Here is a 22,744-nt window from a genome sequence, read left to right as displayed (position 1 = left end):
TTAAGATGCAATAATGATTAATTATATTCAATACTCTTTGAAAAAATTTGTCTTAAATAAGTAGCATTTAATTCATCAGAAATATCTCTTAAAGACCAACTTCGGTTTCTTATATCATTGTGATCATTTGTATTTATTATAAGAAATAACAATGAAATAACTTATTTCAATTGTTTACCATTTAAAGTGTTATTTGCATAGACATAGAGAATAGAATATAGAATGCGATTTCCTTGAACTTGTTGTATTAATATACTACTATATAATCACTTTGCTAATAATAGTTAGATGAATCAAAATTACTTAAAAACAAGATCAATCATGATCATGTTTAACACTAATCTATCATCACAATTATGCAATAATACTTATTTAAATCAATAATCATATTAAGATATATATATTTGAATAATAAAATGATTTGTTTATCTAAATTAAACAATTAATAAATTAAATATCGTATTCACCTTAATACCTCCTACAAAATTCCCTTCACAGAATTAAATTTTAATTTCGATCTAAATTTAGAAATATAAAAATCATTCCCTATTCTAGAATGAAGTGAAATAGAAGAAACATAAAATAGTACCGACCTACACCGTTCTATCATTTTTACTTTTCATTTGAAACCTTTTAAATGATAAAAGTTAATGTTATCTATTTTTTATCCATCCAAACATAACTCGAAGGTCCCAAAAAGAAAGCGTGCAAGAAGGACAATGATTTGCAATAGTTTATGCTTTTGAAAATAAAACTTGATCTTATAGTACAAATTATAAATTAAAAATGCACTGGTTAAGTGTTTCCTAGAATCAAACTGCAGATATACCCGTGAAACAACTTTAAACCGAAGTGAATTAAATAAAGTGGTGCCATAGACGAATCGATTACAGTTTTCATATCTGAGATTAAATAATGGGTATGATCAATCCTCTTCGATACAGGTTAATTATTTAGTGAGTTAATTTAATCTGGCTTATTTATTAATGAGTCAAAAAATTCGAATTTGATTAGTCTATTACGAATTGTAGGTTAAATAGATTAATTCATGAACTTATTTAATTAAAAAAAATATAATTTTTTTTTAAAACTAAATTATAATTCTAATTAAAATCTAAATAAATTTTAATACAATCCAAATCAAAATCAAAATCACAAAAATACAAATTATCTATATGTTAACTAAAAAAATAACTTAATATGATCCAAATGTAAAATCTAATTTAACATAAAACACTTGTGTAACTTTTTATTTATGAGTTAGTGAATCAATCCGACTCATCACAGATATAACCCAATAAATCGAATCACAAATTAACCTATATTAAAATTTATAAAAAAAAAATAATCTAACTCAATATAAATTCATAATAATCCGGATTGATTCACATATTTCAACCTATTTTAACAATTTGACAATTTGTAATGAATCATTTATAACAGTGAAAAAGAAAATGTTATGGAAATAAATAAAAAAAAAAATCTGAAGAAGGTTGGTAGTCTCATCAATGTCGAGGGGCAAGTGGGGACAATTTTGAGTCAATACAATGCATTACGCAATTGAGACGTATATCCAATCACTTCCCACTTTCTTATCTTCTACCACCCAAGTTCTTCATTTAACATTATTATATTTTCGTGCTTATCCTCTATAAACCTTTAATTAACATTATTTTTAACTTAGTTACATATTATTTTACTGTTCAATCATTATTTGTATTTAAAACCCCATAATTGTATCTCCAAGTATTGACTTCTGGAGCTTCTGAATCCGTCAACACCTGATCATGATTCAGAGGCAGAAATAAATTCTAGTAGCATTTATTAATCTATCACAATGCATAAATTGCTTTAATTTTAATATATTTATTATTAAAAAAATGCAAAAATTGTACACGACCGTTAGATTTGAATGATTGTTGGAAAAAAAAAATTTAAATGGCAGTTTTAATTTAAGCATATACATGCACTATAATCATAGCTTATCCATAAAACTTTTTGGGTGACACTTAGAAAATATATCTATTCCACACATAATGTGCATTTGGTATCTTTTCAACTAGATATGTGCATCTTAATTTCACACAATGTTGCAGACATCATAATTAAACTTCCACACTCAGACAAGTAACTAGTGAAATAGATTTTGTCTCGTTTTAATTTTATATGATAAGATTATGTTTGAGTTTTGTCTTCCTTCTTTACATGTGATGATTACAACTATTATTTAAAAAAATAACAAATAACACTTTGTATACAGTAAAATTTTCAACAATTAAATTACTAAATTACATTTTTTTCTATTTAATATATACACGCTTATAAAATATTGTATTGAAAACATTCTTTTATTCCTTCTTTAATATTTTTTACCAAAAATCTATGATGTATTATTCCCTGCATAATGATTGTTTCCTACATACATGGCAATCCGACATGATTTTCTCAACATGAAAAGTATCAATACTCTTTCTAATATACGTGCAAATCTTTTTAAAAAAAATTAATTATCGAATCGTACCAATTTAATTAAATGTTTAGTTTGATATTCACTTTTAAAAATGTGTTAATTAAATTTCAACTAACTTTTAAAAATATATTTTAATTAATTTTTTTTAACAAAAAATATTAACACAGTTAATGATATTTATATTTAAAATTATTTATAAAATTATGTATTTATATCTATATTAAGTTAATAATTTTAATAATTTTTGTTTGAAATGAACATCTGACTAAGATATTTTTTTAAAAAATTTGAATTAAATTGACACATGTTTAAAAATGAATAACGAACTTACATATCTAAAAGAAAGTAAGTATTATCTAACTAATTAAACCTTACAAAAAATATAAAATACGTAATCCGTGGAATATATTTTTTGATCTCTTGTGTACCAAAAACCAAATAAGATTAATTCCTTTTATTTTTTATTTTTATTTTTATACAGCATACCAAACACTACGTTTTTAAGAAGTGAAATATACTAAAAAATGTAAAAAAAAAGTAATTAGGGTGAAAAATAAAAAATCTGTAGTCTGGAAAAAGGTTACACGTAACGAAGAGAATAAAAGTGTGATTTTTAATTTTCTGAAAATATTGGATTAAAAATTGATATACGTGTAATTGAGCACCGACGCATGAGTTTACTTGTAGAATAGGCTTTAGAAAAACGGATAATAGAAACAAGAGGGAGGGTTTGTGGAGAAGTTGAAAACGTTGACACAGTGGTTTCACGAGTTTTCCATTTTTATTTATTTATTTTGGTTATATTAAAAGTGGGAATGTAGAAATGGTTTTAAATTTGAATTAATAATAGAGAATGAAAAGAGAGAGGGGCAAAAGTGGAAATTGATGATAGATTGGGTTGAGTGGACACGTGGTCTCAAGTGACGGCTATTGGCACTCACTGCATTGGCTCAAGGTGAGTTGAATTGAATAATGAATCTTCTACACCTTTCGCTCTTCCTTCTTCTTGTGGACACCGTCACACTCCACCGTGTCGCACTCGCTACACGTGCCAATGCATTGCCCACTCACACTTCTATTCACTTTCCTTCTCGCAATTTCTACTTTTCAACACCTCTTCCTACCCGAGAACAAGGCTAAAAGACAAATTTACACATTTTTCATTTTTCTTTTCAAAATAAATATTGGACAGAGTTATTTTGTAACACTCCAATTGAAGAAAAATATATATAATTAATTACCTTGGTTTTAAATATATTCAAATAAATGTTAATCAACCACGTGTAACTATAACTCAATCCCATCGAAATAATTAGTTTCTTAGAACACCTCCGTATATTTTGGATTTTTTTATTTAGTGAGAATACCCAACAATAATTTGAATACAAATTATCTTCCAATTTCATCAAATTCTATTAAACAAAAAAAAAAAAAGAGAGTTAATAACACACGTGGTTTCAATTTTATACTAATTATCTAATGTAGTTCCTCGATCTCGTATTTGACACTTTTCATCTAGATGGATATCATGTGGGTTGTGTATTCAATTATTGGGGTAAAAATATCCTATTTTATGAAAATTAAAAATAATAGTAAAATAGTTTTTTTTTAGATGGAATATAAGAGAGATTTGAAGACTAAATTTTTGTAGTGGTGGTTGATAATTGCAATTGCATTTTGTAGATTTCTAATTTCGGTTTGTGGAGTTAACTGCTTTTTTTACTCACTTTCCAATATCAGTGTGGCTTCGTAATTATATGATTAAGTAGGGTTTGTTAATTAAATACTTGAGAGAGATGGAAGTAATATTTTTGTGATGGGTGGAATGTTAATAGAGTTTATTGTTGATTAAATGGTTGCGAAATTTTGAAGTGAATTTTTTTTAATGAGTGACAAAATTCCTGTGGGAAGCAAAATTTTTACAGTAGTGGAAAAAAAAAAACTGTGAGATTTAAGCAAATAGGGTTTGTTTATGTTTATAAAATCTGGAAACAAAATTTCTGCTATGGGTAATTACATTTCGGCAGTGGGTGTCAAAAATTTTACAATGGAAGAGAAGAGGAAAAAATAGAGAAAAAAAAGGAGAAAAAGGTAATAAAAGTAGACAAATGTAGAAAAATGACATATCATATGAAAAATACATTGAGAAAAAAAAATCACATTAAATAATTATTATAAATATTAAAGCTAAAGTGGTATTAACCATTATATATGATTCAATTTTGTAATCTACTGTGCTGTCAACGACAGTATTGGTTTGTCAAAATGAGCTACCTACCCATTTAATGAAACAAAGTCCACTGAATTGATTTTTAAAAGTCATTCTATATAACTTTTTTAAATTTATTCATAACTTAATTTAGTTTATAAAAGATTAATTTTTTACTTCTATTTCGTAAAAGAACTTATACTTTCAAGCATAATAAAAACATATATCTAGTTTCTTAATTAAATTAATATTATATTGCCTCATTAAAAGCAATTGTTAGTAAAACTCTAAACTCAATATAGAAAACAATTAGTTGTTTTTCGTAGTTTTTAGCAGAAAATATTGAAGCATGAGTGTTGGCATGCATGTGTGCGTGGTGGTTACTTCAGAAGGAGAGTAACAAAAACGTGCAAGGCAGACAATGGCGTGTGTGTACCAATGTTTGACACGCTGGACGTTGCACTTTGCACTCACCCCACGCATGCTGTCATAATTATTATCACTTCAAACACATGTGTTCATATCTTCTTTCACATTAAATGTTTTACTTTAATCAATCAAAAATTCTGTATACTTTTAATCAAAACTATTTTCTTTCTTTTTTTTAGAAAAAACATATGATAACACTTCCACTTTATTAAATTTAATAATTCTCTTTTTTACATCACACAATATTCCTAAGAAATATAATTTGTGTTATTAATTAGTTTAAGATGGTGGCCGTTGAGTGTTGTGTTCCACCACTCTTTCTGCCAAGAACACCCAAGTCCAGTAGAAGACAAAGTAATGGACAACTGTGCTTCAAACTTTGACAATTCATGTTCCTATTTGGTTACAATTACAACTACCTATTTAGTATCAACGGTTACACAGCATCATTTTTTGTCGTTTCAAAGAACTTTCTAAGAACTTGCATTAAACGTTGTCTGCAGAATTTTGTAAACAATCTTAAAATTTCGAAATCTTATATAAATAGTTAATTTTTTTTTTTTTAAGTTATACCGTTAGATGTTTGAAATATTAAAATAGATTGTACTTTTGTTATTCATGTCAATATTTGAAGTATTAAAAAGGGAATTGTACTTTTGGTTTTGTATCTGTTGAGAAATTAAATTTTGCAACTTCATAGCACAAACAAGTTTTGTTTTTTGTTCGAGGGATAATGCATTTAAACCCAAGACTACTTTAAAAAGAAAAAAAAAACTTAATAAACCAAGAAAAAAATAAACGTAGTACTGAGTTTACAGCTTTTTAGTTTCGATTTATAAATTTGAAAGAAAAAGAAAAACATATTTCTAATTTATAGATTATTTTAAGCAATGTATATGTATCCAATGTCAAAATGGGTTAAACTAAATTCAATTCACTTATTCATGAATTAAACATGTTAAAGGTGGGTTAACCGGAAACTACCGTCAATAATCTTTTATTAATTTTGTTTATTATAATTATTTATTACTTTTAATTGTGTTGGTTGATATTTTAATTTTGTTGACTATTAGAATGTTTAATAATTATGTAAATTTATATTTTAATTTTCAACAATTATTTATAGAGTCTAATATTAAATGTTTTTTTTATAATTGTAACCTAAAAAAGTAAAAAATAAATAAAACAATTATATTTTATGTATTTTTAAATTCGTTTTGTAAAAGGCCTGAATAAATGGCCCTCGATAAGTTATCAAGGCTTATCCTATATCTCCTTTTTTGCTTTCATGTCATGAGGGCCAAAAATAAAACAGAATTTTGAAAATTACTATTTGCGCCTTCATAATTGCTACATGCACATCTCCTTGTTACAAACGAATAAAAGAGTATATAAAAAGAAGATATAACCCTCTCTGAAAAATATTATCTGGGTTGTATTAAATTTTCTGGATTACGCATTTCCCTCTAGAAAATATTATTCAAAAATATGTAATATGTAATTAACTTATAACTTATAATTATTTCACTTTACAGCCCTTCATCATAAGATTTATGATTATGAGATAAGACTTTTAGAACAATTTAAAATAAAATATAGAATATCGTTTCTACAAATATAAATACTAAAACTTTAAGATTTTAATTCTTCAAAGCTTTGAAATGCATTTTGGGACTTAAAGATAGTGGACTTGGGCACTTTAATCGAAAGGGTAACCCGATAAGAAAGCAAACAATATAGCATAATAAGTATGTAACTTCAGCACTATATTTTTGTGCTAATAAATTTAAAAAAACAAAAAAAAACCCGTTAAACTGAGCCCAACTAACTCAAAATAGATTTAGTTTGAATTAGAGTTTACGTTCAAATTAAATCCAATCTATTCTCTAATTTATGTTTAATTTCAATGATATTTTTTCTTATCATCAATCTAACCTCAAAATTGATTTAATTTTCTTAGAGCTTACATTCAAATTAAATCAATTCTATTCATTACAATGATTTCTGGACTATTTCTTCCTGCACCTCCATAATTTCTTCCTGCACCCCATAATTCAAATGAAGACCAAAATACTCTTTTAAGTTATAAAATTATTAAAAATAAAATGGTTAAATATATTTTTAGTATTCATCTTATAATAAATATTGGAATTAGTCCCTTTGAAAATCTTGAACCAATTTAATCTTTTATTTTTATAAATGCATGAATTTAGACTTTTAAACCAAATTTTTTTAAATTGACCTTTCAAACGTGTTTCTCAGTTAACATTGAACTGAACATATATCAAAACTATGTAAAAAAGTTAAAATATTACACTGAGATGTGTTTGAAACATCAAATAAATTTAATAAAATTTAATTAAAATAACTAAATTCATACATTTACAAAATTAAGAGATTAAATTGGTTTAATATTTTTAGGAAGAACTTATTTCAATTTTCATTAAAAATTAAATGATAGGAAACATATTTAACCGAAACTAAAAAAGTAAATATGATAGTTACTTTTCTTCACTCATTTTAAGCTAGCCACACCTACATCATGTAGATGGACAATGTTGCCATGGAGTAGATGCAACTCGTCTTCGAAAATGAAAATGCAGAAGCTATGGAGGTGGAGAAGAGGCTATGTATGGAGGTGTATGAGGTGTGTGGCGACTAGGTTAAAATGAGCATATTTACTTTTTTTTTTTAATAATTTTTAACTTAAATGGTATGTTGGTCATTTCATTTGAACTATGAGGATAAGAAAGAAATTATGGAGGTGCTGGAAAAAATAGCTTGTTTTTTCTCAAATTCAAAGAAACCTCATCCAAAACTTGGGCCAAGACCCAACAAAATTTTTTTCTTCCGTGAGGTCAGCTGCACTACTAAATCAAATAAACAGTTTAAAAAAAAATCAAAGTTTAAATTGAATAATTTAAAAAATAACTTTTGGATATAATTTTACTTTTGAATTGTATATTCTAAAAGCCATATTTTTCTTAAAAAAAAGTTAGACTATATAATCTAAGAGAAAAATAATTTTCAAATTATATAATCTATATGTAAAAAATAATATGAAAAAATAATTTTCAAATTATATAATTCAGTAGTCATTCAATTTTGAAATTACATAATTTAAAGTTTCTTATTTGAGAAAGAAAAAAAATATTTATAAATTCTACTACCCAAAATATTTTAAAGTTTATGGTGGTGCAGAAAGAACTGTCAAAAAAATTCCTTACAAAGAAATAAACGATAAAGAAAATATTATTTAGTTTTTTTCTTTATAAATTAAATAAAATTTTATTATGATTTAAATTGAATATTGTTAACATGTGTACAAACTTATTTTAATAGGAAACTAGATTATTCTACTTGTCTTCTTTGAATACTTAATAAAAAAATCTATTCAAACAGCACTTACTTCACTAAGTTGACACGGGAAATGTACCACATATATTATTTAATATATTAATTTTTAAATAAAAATTTTTGGAATGTAATGTTATATAAAAATTTACTTGTAAAATAATATATTTTTATCACGACAAATACTAGAGAGAATAAACATTATATTTACAAGTTCATGAACCATATGTTTCATAAGTCTGATTTCTTTTTCTCATCGTGTCAAATTTAAAATTTTTTACTCTTTGATGTTAGATTTAAATGTAATAAGTTATATTCTATTTTATTGGTTTCATATTTAAGATATGTAAGAATTTTAAATGTTTTTTAACAAATACTATGATATATCTTTAATTAATGTCAATTGTTTTTTATTATTATTGAAATTAAATAATGTTTTTTAATTAGTCAGTAAAAGATAACGCGTTAAAAATGCATTTTATTTAATTGAACTATGAGTAGTGAGTGAGTGTATAAAATATGGATTTCCGACATGCTACTTACTTTTCTCCCAAAAGAAAGAAAAGAAAAATAAAAGGTTAGAGAATTCAAAAAAAGTGTATAAAAGCGCTTTTATAGTGGGTTGGTTATATTGGACCCAATCTCCAGTCAGAGCCCATGCAAAACATGGTTTCACATTTTCAGACAATTTTGTTTTACTGTTCAAAACATTAGTGGAATACTTCTTTTGCAAGACAAATTCTAACGCAAATTATATTTATTTATTCATTAATCAAATCAAATCAAATAATTTCTAAAAGAATAAAAAATTATTTTAATTAATCAATTAGACAAATTTCATCTTTTACTTTATTTCTCTGTTTAAAAATAACCCCTCTTAGTATTTTGCATATGTTATTTATAATTTCTTCCAATATTTATAGATTTAAACGGTAAAAGCTAAAACAAATTAAAAAAATTGTATGCATACGGATTTAAAAAAAATTAAATAATATAATCAGAAAGTATAAGTTTTTTCCTAGACTACAGTTTGTAGATTATAAAAACTAAATGAATAATAAGATAGAAACATTCAAACAGTTACATCACAAATAAAATTTTATATATATATGACAAATAATTCCTATAAATGCTGAAAAAATAACACACTCTTACTTCAAAATACACATCTTTAATTAAGGGAGATGAAATTGAGTTAACCAGATTAAACTCTTTAAAAACTTAGTAAAAAGTTGAACCTAACATAAATATATTTTATATTATTACCTAATCAAGATAAAAATAATATTTTTTACAATAATTATGTCAAGAAATCATATTAAAAGGATTTTATTTATTTATTAACCATATAAACATATTTACATTTAACCATAAACTTTGATGGGTGAAAACCTGCTATGTACGAGACAAAATTTTGTAAATTCAATTTATTAACACAATATATCAATCTTAATTAACTAAAAAAAACTATAAATATTAAAATAAGATATATTTTAGAATATATATATATATATATATATATATATAATGATGTTAAAATATGGATAATATATATTCTTCATAAATAAAAATTGTTTAAAAATATACTTTTAAAATTTGGACCATTTGAATCTATAACCAGACCTTAAGATGGTATTCTGTTTTTACGTATACACTTTCTTTAAAAATATCTTTACCCTTATTTATTTTGTAATTATAAAAGTTCATTGACATAAATAATTGTAATACTCTTTAATTTTACAGTTTAATAATAATTTTTTAATCAGAGCAGTTTTTTTCTTATATTTTAAAGAGATTGCAAAATCCACTTTCTCTAATATCTGTCTTCTACACTTCAACATTATTTTTTCTTTTATATCTCACATCTCTTCTCTTCTTACAAATGTCTCTCTCCTATTTTCATTTGTTATTTTTGTATTTATCATAAATTTTGAATGCAAATTCATTATTTTATCGTAATCTAAATTTGAAAAGATAAATAACATTAAATTATATATATCACATTTAGCACACAACGTATATATTTTCAATAATAATGATTTGAATCTGTCTCCGATACTAATTTTTAAAAGTCAAAAATCAGTAAAAACTAGTTTTATTTTTTATTTTTTAGACCAAATTAGTGGAATGGAACACGCTGTACAGAATAAAATAGCCAAAAAAACTTTAAACAAAAACAAAATGTATGAATAAAATTCAAACTTAAAATTTGCTGTCACACACTCATGTAGAAATCATAAAATTCAAATAACTCTCGCCCAAATTTTTTATTGTTAAAAAGTTTAATATGATAAAATAGGTTATAATATATACACTTCATCATTACGAGTTAGAATTTAAACTTACCAAACAAAAGTTGCCAATAAGTGCTCGAGTTTTTTCGCCAAAGAACCCTTATGGTATTATTTTAGAGAAATTGTAATTTATTTAAAGTTTTTGAAATAACATGTGTTTTGTTTATTGAAATTTATATATGCTTTAATTTCTTATAATTATACCTATAATTACTTTATTCTATTAGTTAATAATATTTTCATGATTTACCAACCTTATTGGAAACTTCGATTATGTTCAAGATGGTTAATTGTTGGATCATATTTTTATCACATCTATAGTTTTATTGATTCTTTGATGATAACATGATACAACAATCTAGCTAATAATGTAGCTTATAGTGAGCTAGATAAATCACCCGAAATCAATATTGATCACACAAGTTTGTTTTTTTTTTTTTTTTTTTGTTTTTTTTTAATCAGTATCAAAAAATAAATATAAATTAAAGAGAGTATTTGAGAGATATTCTAACCCTTGTAAAAAAATAGAACATATACAAAAAAAAAATACTATAGCTTGACATTCATCAAAATAAAAGACCAATCAAAATCAAATGATCACATAAATATTATTCTCTAGATATAATACTTATTAGGGTTAAATATGTTTTTGGTCCTTAACTTTCAATAAATTTTAGAACGAGTCTATTTTGAAACTTTGAACCAATTTAGTCATTCATCTTTCGACATATGTGAATTTAGTCCTTTTAATCAAATTTTGTTAGGTTTATTTGATGATTTATACGCATTTCAGGATTGTATTTAATATTAAGTCAAATACTATTATGAAACATACTTGAAATGTCAAATAAACTTAACAAAAATTGATTAAAAGAAATAAATTCACATATTTCAAAAAATGACGGACTAAATTTGTCCAATATTTCGAAGTGGACTAATTTCAAAATTCACGAAAAATGAAGGGACAAAAACATTTAATCCTACTTGTTATAGTCTTTCAAAAGTAGTATATACTTGAATTGATTAAATTAGATAAACGAATGTTATCAGTGAAATGTTTTTAATCATTACTTAATTTTTGGGCAATGATTCATTTTAGTTAACTTGCTTTATGGATTTACATTGACACCAAAACATATGATACTATAAGAAAAATAAGGACATTATTAAATCCGTAGATGAGTTGTTAAAATACTTGAAATTTTAGACGTTTCAACTTTTTTATTTTATTTTAAATCAAATATATCGAGAGAATTATATAAATATTATGGCAATTGTAAGTTTCTTACAACTTATTTTTGGATGGGATCTTATTTTTATGCACAGTATACATGTTTAAAATTACATCTTAATTAAATAAAATTGTCATATTTAGTAAAGTTTTTTTTTTCAATTCAAATATCTAACGTAATTACATTTTTTTTCATTTTTATGATTTTGTTTTTTCATCGTATAATTCCTCCAAATTATTGTATTCATTAAGAATATGTTTGTGCTCTAGATTAATCCCATTTTGGGGTATATTGGTTTATTTATAAAGTGATTTAAACTAGAGATGGCAAATAAACACGTGCCCGTGGGTATCACCCGAACCCGTCCCCGTTTTGACGGGGAATCCCCGCTTTGACTGGGTATGGGTATGGGTATGGGTAATACCCGAAATTTTCAACTGGGGATGGGGATGGGGATGTGGATATATATATACCCGCCCAAATACCCGTCCCCGCTTAAATTACTAAACTATTTATAATTTATTAAATAATCTAAAAAATATATATAAACAAATAATATATTTACACATAAAATATAATATAATATAATATAATATAGTATATATACATATAAATAAAATATACTTTTATATATATATATATATATATATATATATTTACACATATACATGTAATATAATATAATATAATATACATATAATATATATACATAATAATATAATATAATATATATAATATATACGTATAAAACAAATTAATCATTTAACTAGTGAGATCTTTTATAAACAAATTTATAACATTACAAATTTATAAAAATTTAAAAGAAATATATATATATATATATATATATATATATATATATATATATACATAAAATATCTACGCATATACATATAATATATATACATAATAATATAATATATATTATTATATTTATATTATTATATAATATAATATAATATATACTTAAAATAAATATATATCTATAAATATATATATATATATATATATATATATATATATATATATATATAAATAAACATAAACATAAGATATCCACACATATAATATATATACATAGTAATAATAATATAATATATAATATAATATAATATATATAAATAATTATATATATATATATATATATATATATATATATATATATATATATATATATATAAACATAAGATATCCACACATATAATATATATATATACATAGTAATATAATATATAATATAATATAATATATATATATATATATATATATATATATATATATATATATATATATATATATATATATATATATAACATATTTCTCATTCTCTTTGTTTTTTGTTATACACTTTGTTTACTCTCTCAATTGTCTGGTTTGTTTTTCAAGATTTAATTTTGAAGGTAATTTTTCTTCTTCTTATTACATAATTTTTACTCTCTGTACATGGTTATGTTCAAATAGGTGTTCCTCAATTTCATTCTATGAAATAATTTTTAGGTTACACATTTGATTATCTTTATTTATTTATTTATTTTCATGAAAATGTTTGACTCTTATTTTGTAGCTCTTCTTTTTGTTACTTTGGTTATACACTTTTTTACTCTCTTTTAATTGTTTGGCTTGTTCTTTAAGGTTTAAGCAGATCTTCAAGGTACTTTTCCTTTTATCATAATCTTAATTATACATTTTTTTTCCGTTATGTTATGTTCAAATGGATGTTCTCAAATTTGGGTCACACATTTAATTATCTTTACTCCTTTATGATAATTTTATTTATTATTTATTTTTTGTTTCATGATAATGTTTAATTCTCAATTTTAAGTGCTCAATTGCATAAATCCTTAATTTAATTCAAGATCAAAAGATGAAGAATCTATGTTTAAATTTGAATTATTATTAATTTAATTTTGTTATTTGTGCTATTTCGTTTAAGTGGTATAATATAAATTTTTAATAGTATAAAAAATATTTGAAATATTTTTAAACTTGATTATTGGTTTTCCTTTTATATTTTGTTAAAAAAGAAATTAACCTTTTTACTTTGTTTGATTTTTTTTTTGTTACGTATGTTAGTTTTTAGAGAAAATGAGCACAGGAGATTAAGATTTGCAGGTACCAAGTCCACCACAGTGTTCACAACAACCAACTCCCTTTCAAAGTTCCAATAATGACAGTCAATCTCCATTGAATCCATCTACGCAAACACCTTCAGAAGTTCATGATGAAATACATTCAACAACACAAGTAGAGCCTGAGAAAGGGAAATTGAAAAGTGTTGTGTGGGAACACTTTGAAAAGATAAAAGTTGAAGGAAAAGGGGGACAAAAAACACTTTTTTCTAAGATTTCAAGTGGCAAAAAGGAATTGGCTTGTGGAGCTTATAATGAAGAAAATGCCAAGAGGGAACTTGCAACAATGATTATATTGCATGAATATCCATTGTCAATAGTGGACTATATTGGTTTTATTAGATTCGTGACAACAATTCAACCATTATTTCAACTTCCTTCACGAAATACGATAAAGAAAGAGATACTCGGCATCTATGAACATGAAAAACAAGTTGTTATGAAGTTGATAGATACAAATAAAGGAAGAATAGCAATTACATCGGATATGTGGACTGCAAGCAATCAAAAGAAAGGGTATATGTCTATCACAGCTCACTATATTGATGACAATTGGACATTGCAAAATACAATTTTGAGGTACACCTTTTTTAATTTATAAATTTTCCAGTAATTTTTTTTATGCACCTCTAGAAAGATTATGTCTTACAAAATATTGCTTAATTTATAGGTTCATTTATGTTCCCGCACCTCACACAGCTGATCGACTTTGCAATGTATTAGTTGATTGTTTGTTCGATTGGAATATTGATACAAAATTGTCTACTATCACTTTAGACAACTGCAGCACAAATGATAGCATGATTGAAAAAATTAAGGATAAGTTGAAGTTGGACACACTCATTAAGAAAGGGTCTTTGCTTCATATGCGTTGTTCAGCACATATCCTTAATTTGATTGTGAAAGAAGGGTTAGCCGTCCTAAAAGAAGGGGTGGAAAAAATTCGAGAAAGTGTAGCATATTGGACAGCAACTCCTAAAAGAATGGAAAAATTTGAGGAAACAGCTAGACAATTGCGAATTTCTTTCACTAAAAAGTTAAGTTTGGATTGCCCAACTAGATGGAATTCTACTTACAAGATGCTTGATATTGCCATATGTTATAAGGATGTGTTTTTTAGGTTAAAGCAACGTGAAGCTCAATACACTTCTTTGCCAACTGATATGCAGTGGGAATTTGCAAAGGATGTTTGTCGAAGGCTAAAATTATTTAATGACATCACATAAATCATTTCTGGCTCCAAATACCCAACTGCCAACATCTTTTTCCCAAAGATTTGTGAGATCAAGATTGCAATAAATGATTGGGTTAAATCTCCTGAGATAACCATTCAAAATATGGCAATACAAATGTTAAAGAAATTTGAAAGTTACTGGAGTGTTATTCATGATATATTGGCAATTGCTTCAGTTTTAGATCCAAGGTACAAGATGAACATGTTAGAATATTATTTTTATAAATTGTATGGTAATGATTTTGATCTGAAACTTAATAGGATTCGTCAAATGTGCTATGATTTGGTTTTGGAATATCAATCAAAAAAGAATGAAACTTCTTCTTATAAAGCTACATCATTGGAGTTGGGAAAGGATGTTGATAATGATGCGAATGAATTTTTAGAGTTTATGGCAAAAAAGAAAAAATCTAGAACTACAGTTATGAAAACAGAGTTGGATTATTATTTGGAAGAAGATAATTTGCCGGTTACACAAGAATTTGATATCCTATCATGGTGGAAAACAAATGGGTTAAAGTTTCCAACCCTTCAAGCAATTGCAAGGGATGTTTTAGCTATTCCAATAACAACTGTAGCTTCTGAATCTGCTTTTAGTACTGGTGGTCAGATATTAACTTCTCACCGTAGTCGACTTCATCATATTACTATAGAGGCTTTGATGTGTACAAGAAGTTGGATATGGAACTCAAACCATCTAGGTAAGTTACTCAAATTTATTAATATTTTTTGTTAGTATTTTTTGTGAATTCTCATCTAATATTCTACATTTGGTGTTTGTAGGTGTTAAAAAATTAAAAGGAAAAGATGTTCTCATGAGTGAAAATGAATCTGATGAAGAAGGTACATTATATTCTAGTAATTAAAATTTTCAATTTCAATTATTATATCATATCTAATTTTTCATTTTTTTTTCTATGTGTAGGTGGATCGAATGCAAATGAAACCACTGATCATTTGTAAAATTAATAAATATTTTGGTTATTATAAAATTTTAGTAATGTGTAATTTTTTAGCTTTTATATAATTATTTGAATTTTATTTAGTTGTTATTTGATACTTTAATTTGAGATTTATACTATTATAATATTTTTCTTAATATTTGACATCATGAAAATCAAAAAGAGTATGTTATTTTAATATTGAATATTTTGATAGTATCATGATTCAGTTGGTGTGATTTTTAAATTTTTTTTATAAAAAATATTTAATTGATATATGGAACAATAAAAAAATGGGTATGGGTATGGGTATAAGAAAATACCCGTTACCCGGTGGGGATGGGGATGGGTCAAAAGTTGTATACCCGTTGGGTTTGGGGATGGGGATGGGGATGAATTTTTATTATGGAGATGGGGATGGGATCATGATACCCGTACCCGCCCCGCCCCGTTGCCATCCCTAATTTAAACAATATTACGTGTAAATATCAGTATAAGAAATAAAATTTCGCTAACTAGCCGTTTCTAAAATCAAACCTCAAGCAAAGGATTTGGAACTACGATTGCATTTAACTCAATTCATCCCGAATAGTGTGTTATTACAAATATTTTCTCTATTCTTATTTATAAGACCCAAATTAAAAGTATTATTCATTTATTTCAATAAACAATACATTTTATTTTTAGATCATTACCTCAAAAGACAGGTATTTGTTACAAATGAATATGGTACACTTGAAGTATAAATGAAAGATAATTTTAAAAATAAATTTTAAAAACAAATTTACCAGTGTAAATCAAACTAGATAATTCAAACGAATTATACAAGTAAATGTTATAAATAGTGACAAAATAAATAGTGAATTTGTAATTAGTGGGTTAATTTACTAAAAAAATTGCAATTTGACTGCTTGAACATTTCTACAACTCCACCCAACCCTCTCATGAGCTGTTTTGTTTGATGTTTGTTGTATCTTTGTTCTTTGTTTTAACCATAATATTCTACAAGTTGGGTGCAAGAGTACGATAAACTCATCAACATAACCCAACGTGGACGCCGCCATCTTCAACAATAATTTTGATCCAGTTTACAATTAATCGTATAATTTAATAATAATCTTTCACATTTTATATTTCCACTTTCCACCATCTTTTCAACTTCTTCACCTACATTCTAGACATCATTTTTATATTTGTTTTGTTTCAATCTCACATATCCTCACCAAAAATCAGAAAACATGCTTCGTCTATTAATTAACATATTTATTTATTTTCCTCATTCTTATATTTTTCTTTAGTAGAAAATAAAGTACATTCAACGAGGTTATATTTTTCTTTTACACAAAAAAATATATCACATTAATGCATCAATAAATAAGCACTGAATCATATCAAAGCACAATTTTTTTAATAATATTGTACTTTATATATGGAGGACAAAAAAACCCACGTATTATGATAATCCCTGAAAAGTCTGGGATCCTTCATGAATTCACAATCTTGACTAATACAGTAATTAATTAGGAATAATTTAGGGTTGTCCAAAACGACGACGCCGTACGAAGGTTGAAATGGTTTAATCTGCCACCATTTATGAACCTTAGAAAAACCTAATCCATTTCAAAAAACCAGCAATCATCCACAGTTCAGCTCATGCTCGGTAACTTACTATGTCACTTTAGAAGACTTAGAAAATAATAACAAATGGAATATATACTCAAATTATGATACTATATTCAATAATTTATAATAATGACCAAACCTTATACCATGGTTGTAGGACTATAGTGACGTATGTAACCTAATATCATATATATTATGTAGACCTAGATATTATAAGAACAATTTGACTTTGAAAATATAGAATCAAATTATTGACTCAGCAGAAAGGGTGGGTGGGGGTGAAAAGATAAAGTTAAAAAAATATATATTAATGAAAAATGGAGAAAGCGATAATGGAAAATATTGAAGTAATTACACAGACTAAGCAAAAGTTTAATTCATTTTAATTAAGGTCAGTCAAGTTCTTGTTTAAGGTCAGTTTATGCACCCTTAAGAAGAAGTCCAAAAGTTATAACATGACTTATTTTTTTATGTTTAAAAAAAAAAACAATACTTTTATAATAAATTCGGTAAATTTCATTTTTTAGTCTGGGTTTTACTTTTCACTACAAACCATTTTTGACCAATTTTTGAGAGGCAGTGATTTTGTTTTTGTTTTCTTTTTTTGTCTTTTGTGATTTATTACCACAAAAGTATGGTGCTACAGTGTAAGACGCAGGAATGAAATTTGTGAGAAACACATAAGACTTGGTCGTTTCGTTCTGATAATGGTTTCCAGTTCACAACTCAAAACGATTCAAACAACATTAATTGACCGAAACTCAAAAAGTTGATTAAAAGAAGTATTGAAGACCAACTGAAAAACGGGTTGACCCATCTCAGCCGAAACTTTATGGACCCCAAGTGTGTGTGCACCACACATGTCCCCTATTATTAGTCTTGATTAAGAAAATTACAAAATGTAATTTATATTGCTTTAAATAAAGAGAAATGTTTCAAAAATGTTGCATTGTATTGAGATTATTGAGATATTGTCATTATGCTTATTTATTATCATTGTCGTTAGCCATTATATTTAGGAGATATCATTTCTTCTATACTAGGAGTGTAAATATTGTGAGATATTTTTAGTCTAATTATTTAGCCTAATTAGGGGCATGATTAGTGGCTGCAATTCTGTTGGCCTTAATAGGGTAACAGTTCCTTGTAAATGTGTATATATATTGTTGTCTTGATGAATGAAAGGATACACATTTTTCCAGCAGTAAACCTTATTATGGTATCAGCAGCAAGGGAAAATCCTAGGGAGCATTAAAATACCATTTTTCTTACAGTACCATAAGAGATTATGGCTGAGAATAATGGTAATGGCGAGAAACATAGCGAGAAGAAAGTCGACTTGATATTTTTCCTAGGCCCCAGTGACAGTCCAGGCAACGTGATTACACCAATTCAATTACGTGGTCCGAATTATGATGAATGGGCGAGGGCAATTCGCACCTCATTGCAAGCGAAGAGAAAATACGGATTTGTCGAAGGGAAAGTCCCAAAACCAACCACACCTGAGAAAATGGAGGACTGGATCGCAGTGCATTCGATGCTCATAGCGTGGTTGCTCAACACTATCGAGCCATCACTACGCTCTACTCTTTCCTATTATGACGATGCGCAATCCTTGTGGACACATCTCAAGCAGCGTTTTTGCGTTGTGAACGGGACTCGTATATGCCAATTAAAGACATCTTTGGGAGAATGCAAGCAAGGCAAAGGGGAAGAGGTATCCGCCTACTTTGGTCGTCTATCTCGTTTATGGGATGAACTTATGACTTATGTCAAAAAGCCGACTTGCGAATGTGGACAATGTACGTGTAATATTGCCCAACAAGTGGCTGATTTAAGTGCGGCAGACTACCTGCATCATTTTCTTATTGGTCTAGATGGTGTTTATGCAACGATTCGCTCAAATTTGCTTTCTCAAGATCCATTACCAACCATTGATCAAGCCTATCAGCGAGTCATACAGGATGAAAGGCTGCTGCGGGAACCGTCTTCACCTCATCTGAACAGTGACAATGTCATGGCTTTTCGAGTTACACCTGATGCACGGGGTAAATCTAACCGTGTGGACAATTCTGACAAATTTTGTACTCACTGCAACAGAGAAGGCCACGATGCAAGCTCGTGTTTTCAGCTTCATGGGTTCCCCGACTGGTGGGGAGACCGTCCTCGGGGTGGTCGTGGACAGGGTCGTCATGGACCAATGAAAGGAGCAAGCCGTTCTGGAGGACGTGGTAGGGGCACAAACAACACATCTGTACATGCCCACAAAGCCACAGCAGGTACCAATAGCTACGGTGCTAAAGGTGGGCCGTCTCATGCACTACCGAACTTAGGTGAGTCAACAGGAATATCAGGCATCACTCCAGCACAGTGGCAACAACTTCTTGACGCTTTGAATATTCCCAAAACCAAGGATCGCCTTCACGGTATGAATAAAATTTCTTGGATTATTGACACGGGAGCCTCTCATCATGTGACAGGCAATTTATCTTGTCTAATAAATGTGAAAAAGATTACAAACATACCGGTGGGATTGCCGGATGGGAAAGATGCCACTGCTACGAAGGAGGGTAGTGTGATTTTGGATGGTGGTTTGCAGCTTGATAATGTTCTCTTTGTGCCTCAATTAAATTGCAACTTAATTTCTGTCTCTCAATTAATAGATGCCTCCAATTGTATAGTTCAATTTACTAATGCATTGTGCGTAATCCAGGACCAGAGGACGAGGATGTTGATTGGAGCGGGTGAACGGACTGATGGACTTTACTTTTTTCGGGGTGTTCCGAAGGTTCATGCATTGACATTCAGAGATTCCTCAATAGATTTGTGGCATCACCGTTTGGGTCATCCGTCAGAAAAAGTGTTAAAATTCATTCCTCATGTAAGCCAATTTTATCGAAGCAATAATAACACAATCTGTGATGTCTGTCCACGCGCTAAACAGCATAGGGATCATTTTTCATTAAGTGAGCACAATGCCAGTAGCCTGTTTGAATTAGTCCATTGTGATTTATGGGGACCTTATCGCACTCCTTCATCATGTGGGGCACAATATTACTTGACAATTGTTGATGATTATTCGCGTGCAGTTTGGGTTTATTTGTTACGCAATAAAAATGAAGTTGAGTCTATGTTTATGAACTTTGTTGCTTTTGTTGATAGACAATTTGATAAGAAAATCAAGAAAATACGCAGTGACAATGGCACCGAATTTCATTGTTTGCGTGATTTTTCTTTAAAGCATGGAATTGTGTTTGAAACATCATGTGTGGGCACTCCACAACAAAATGGGAGGGTTGAACGCAAACATCAACATATTATGAATGTGGCACGAGCGCTCCGATTTCAAGGTAATTTATCCATACAATTTTGGGGTGAATGTGTGTTAGCGGCATGTTATTTAATTAATCGCACCCCATCCAATGTCCTTAATTATCTCACACCTTATGAAAAATTATTTGGTAAAGCTCCTAAATTTGATAACATGAGAGTTTTTGGTTGCTTATGTTATGCGCATCATCAACGCCGTGACGGGGATAAATTTGCAAGTCGCAGTCGCAAGTGTATATTTGTGGGGTACCCCTATGGAAAAAAGGGTTGGAAATTGTATGATTTGGAATCCCACGAATACTTTGTCTCTCGAGACGTGAAATTTTATGAACATGCATTTCCGTTTGCTGTGTCACCACACAACACTCTTTATACTCCTCCTATTACTTATGATATTGAGCATGTTGTTGATGATATTGGATGGGAGACTTCCGCTGCATTACCTACACCAGGGGGTGCATCCAAGGGGGTGCAAGAAGAGCAGTCACAGCCCCACGGGGGATTGTGTGGAAGTTGTGATGGACCTACTATGTTAACTGATGAGGATGTAAGTATGAGTGGTATGGATGGCGAGGTAGTATCTCCACACGGAGTTGATGGGGCTGAAGTTGTGGTGGTGCAAGAGGCTGTGGCGACCGAGGAAGACAATATGGAGACAGACATGGGAAGGGGGATGCGAAACAAAATCCCATCGACAAGATATAAGGATTTTGTCACTCATATCACTCGAAAAGTAAAGTCCTCGGAAAGTTCACCTGCTCAACAACATGCCTCAGGTACTCCTTACCCTATTACTTACTTTGTCAATTGTGAACGATTTTCTGCTAGACATCGAAATTTTGTTGCAGCCGTGACAGCAGGGAAAGAACCTAAGAATTTTAAGGAAGCCGTAAAGGATTCTGGTTGGCGCGCTGCAATGGCCAACGAGATACGAGCCTTGGAAGAGAATGAGACATGGGTGCTGCAGAAACTCCCTCCCGGAAAGAAAGCACTCGGAAGTAAATGGGTATACAAAATAAAATATCACTCAGATGGGAGCATAGAACGTTTGAAAGCCAGACTTGTTATATTCGGACATCATCAGAGAGAGGGAATAGACTATGATGAAACATTTGCACCGGTGGCAAAAATGGTGACTGTCCGTACTTTCTTGGCAGTGGCGGCAATTAAAAAGTGGGAAGTACATCAAATGGATGTGCATAACGCGTTTCTCCATGGTGACTTGGTTGAGGAGGTGTACATGAAAGTTCCTCCAGGATTTACAAACACTGACCCGAATTTGGTTTGCAGGTTGAAAAAGTCATTGTATGGCTTGAAACAAGCTCCTCGTTGTTGGTTTGCTAAGTTGGCTACGGCATTGAAGCGTTATGGATTTGTTCAATCTTATTCCGATTACTCCTTATTTACATTGCACAGGGGCGAAATACATCTCTATGTTCTGGCCTATGTGGATGACTTAATTATTGCAGGGAATGATATTTCAGCCATGAAAATTTTTA

The sequence above is a fragment of the Vigna unguiculata genome, chromosome 10 (genome assembly GCF_004118075.2).
Source record: "Vigna unguiculata cultivar IT97K-499-35 chromosome 10, ASM411807v1, whole genome shotgun sequence".
Lineage (NCBI taxonomy): Eukaryota > Viridiplantae > Streptophyta > Magnoliopsida > Fabales > Fabaceae > Vigna > Vigna unguiculata.
Note: the sequence above shows the minus strand (reverse complement) of the source record.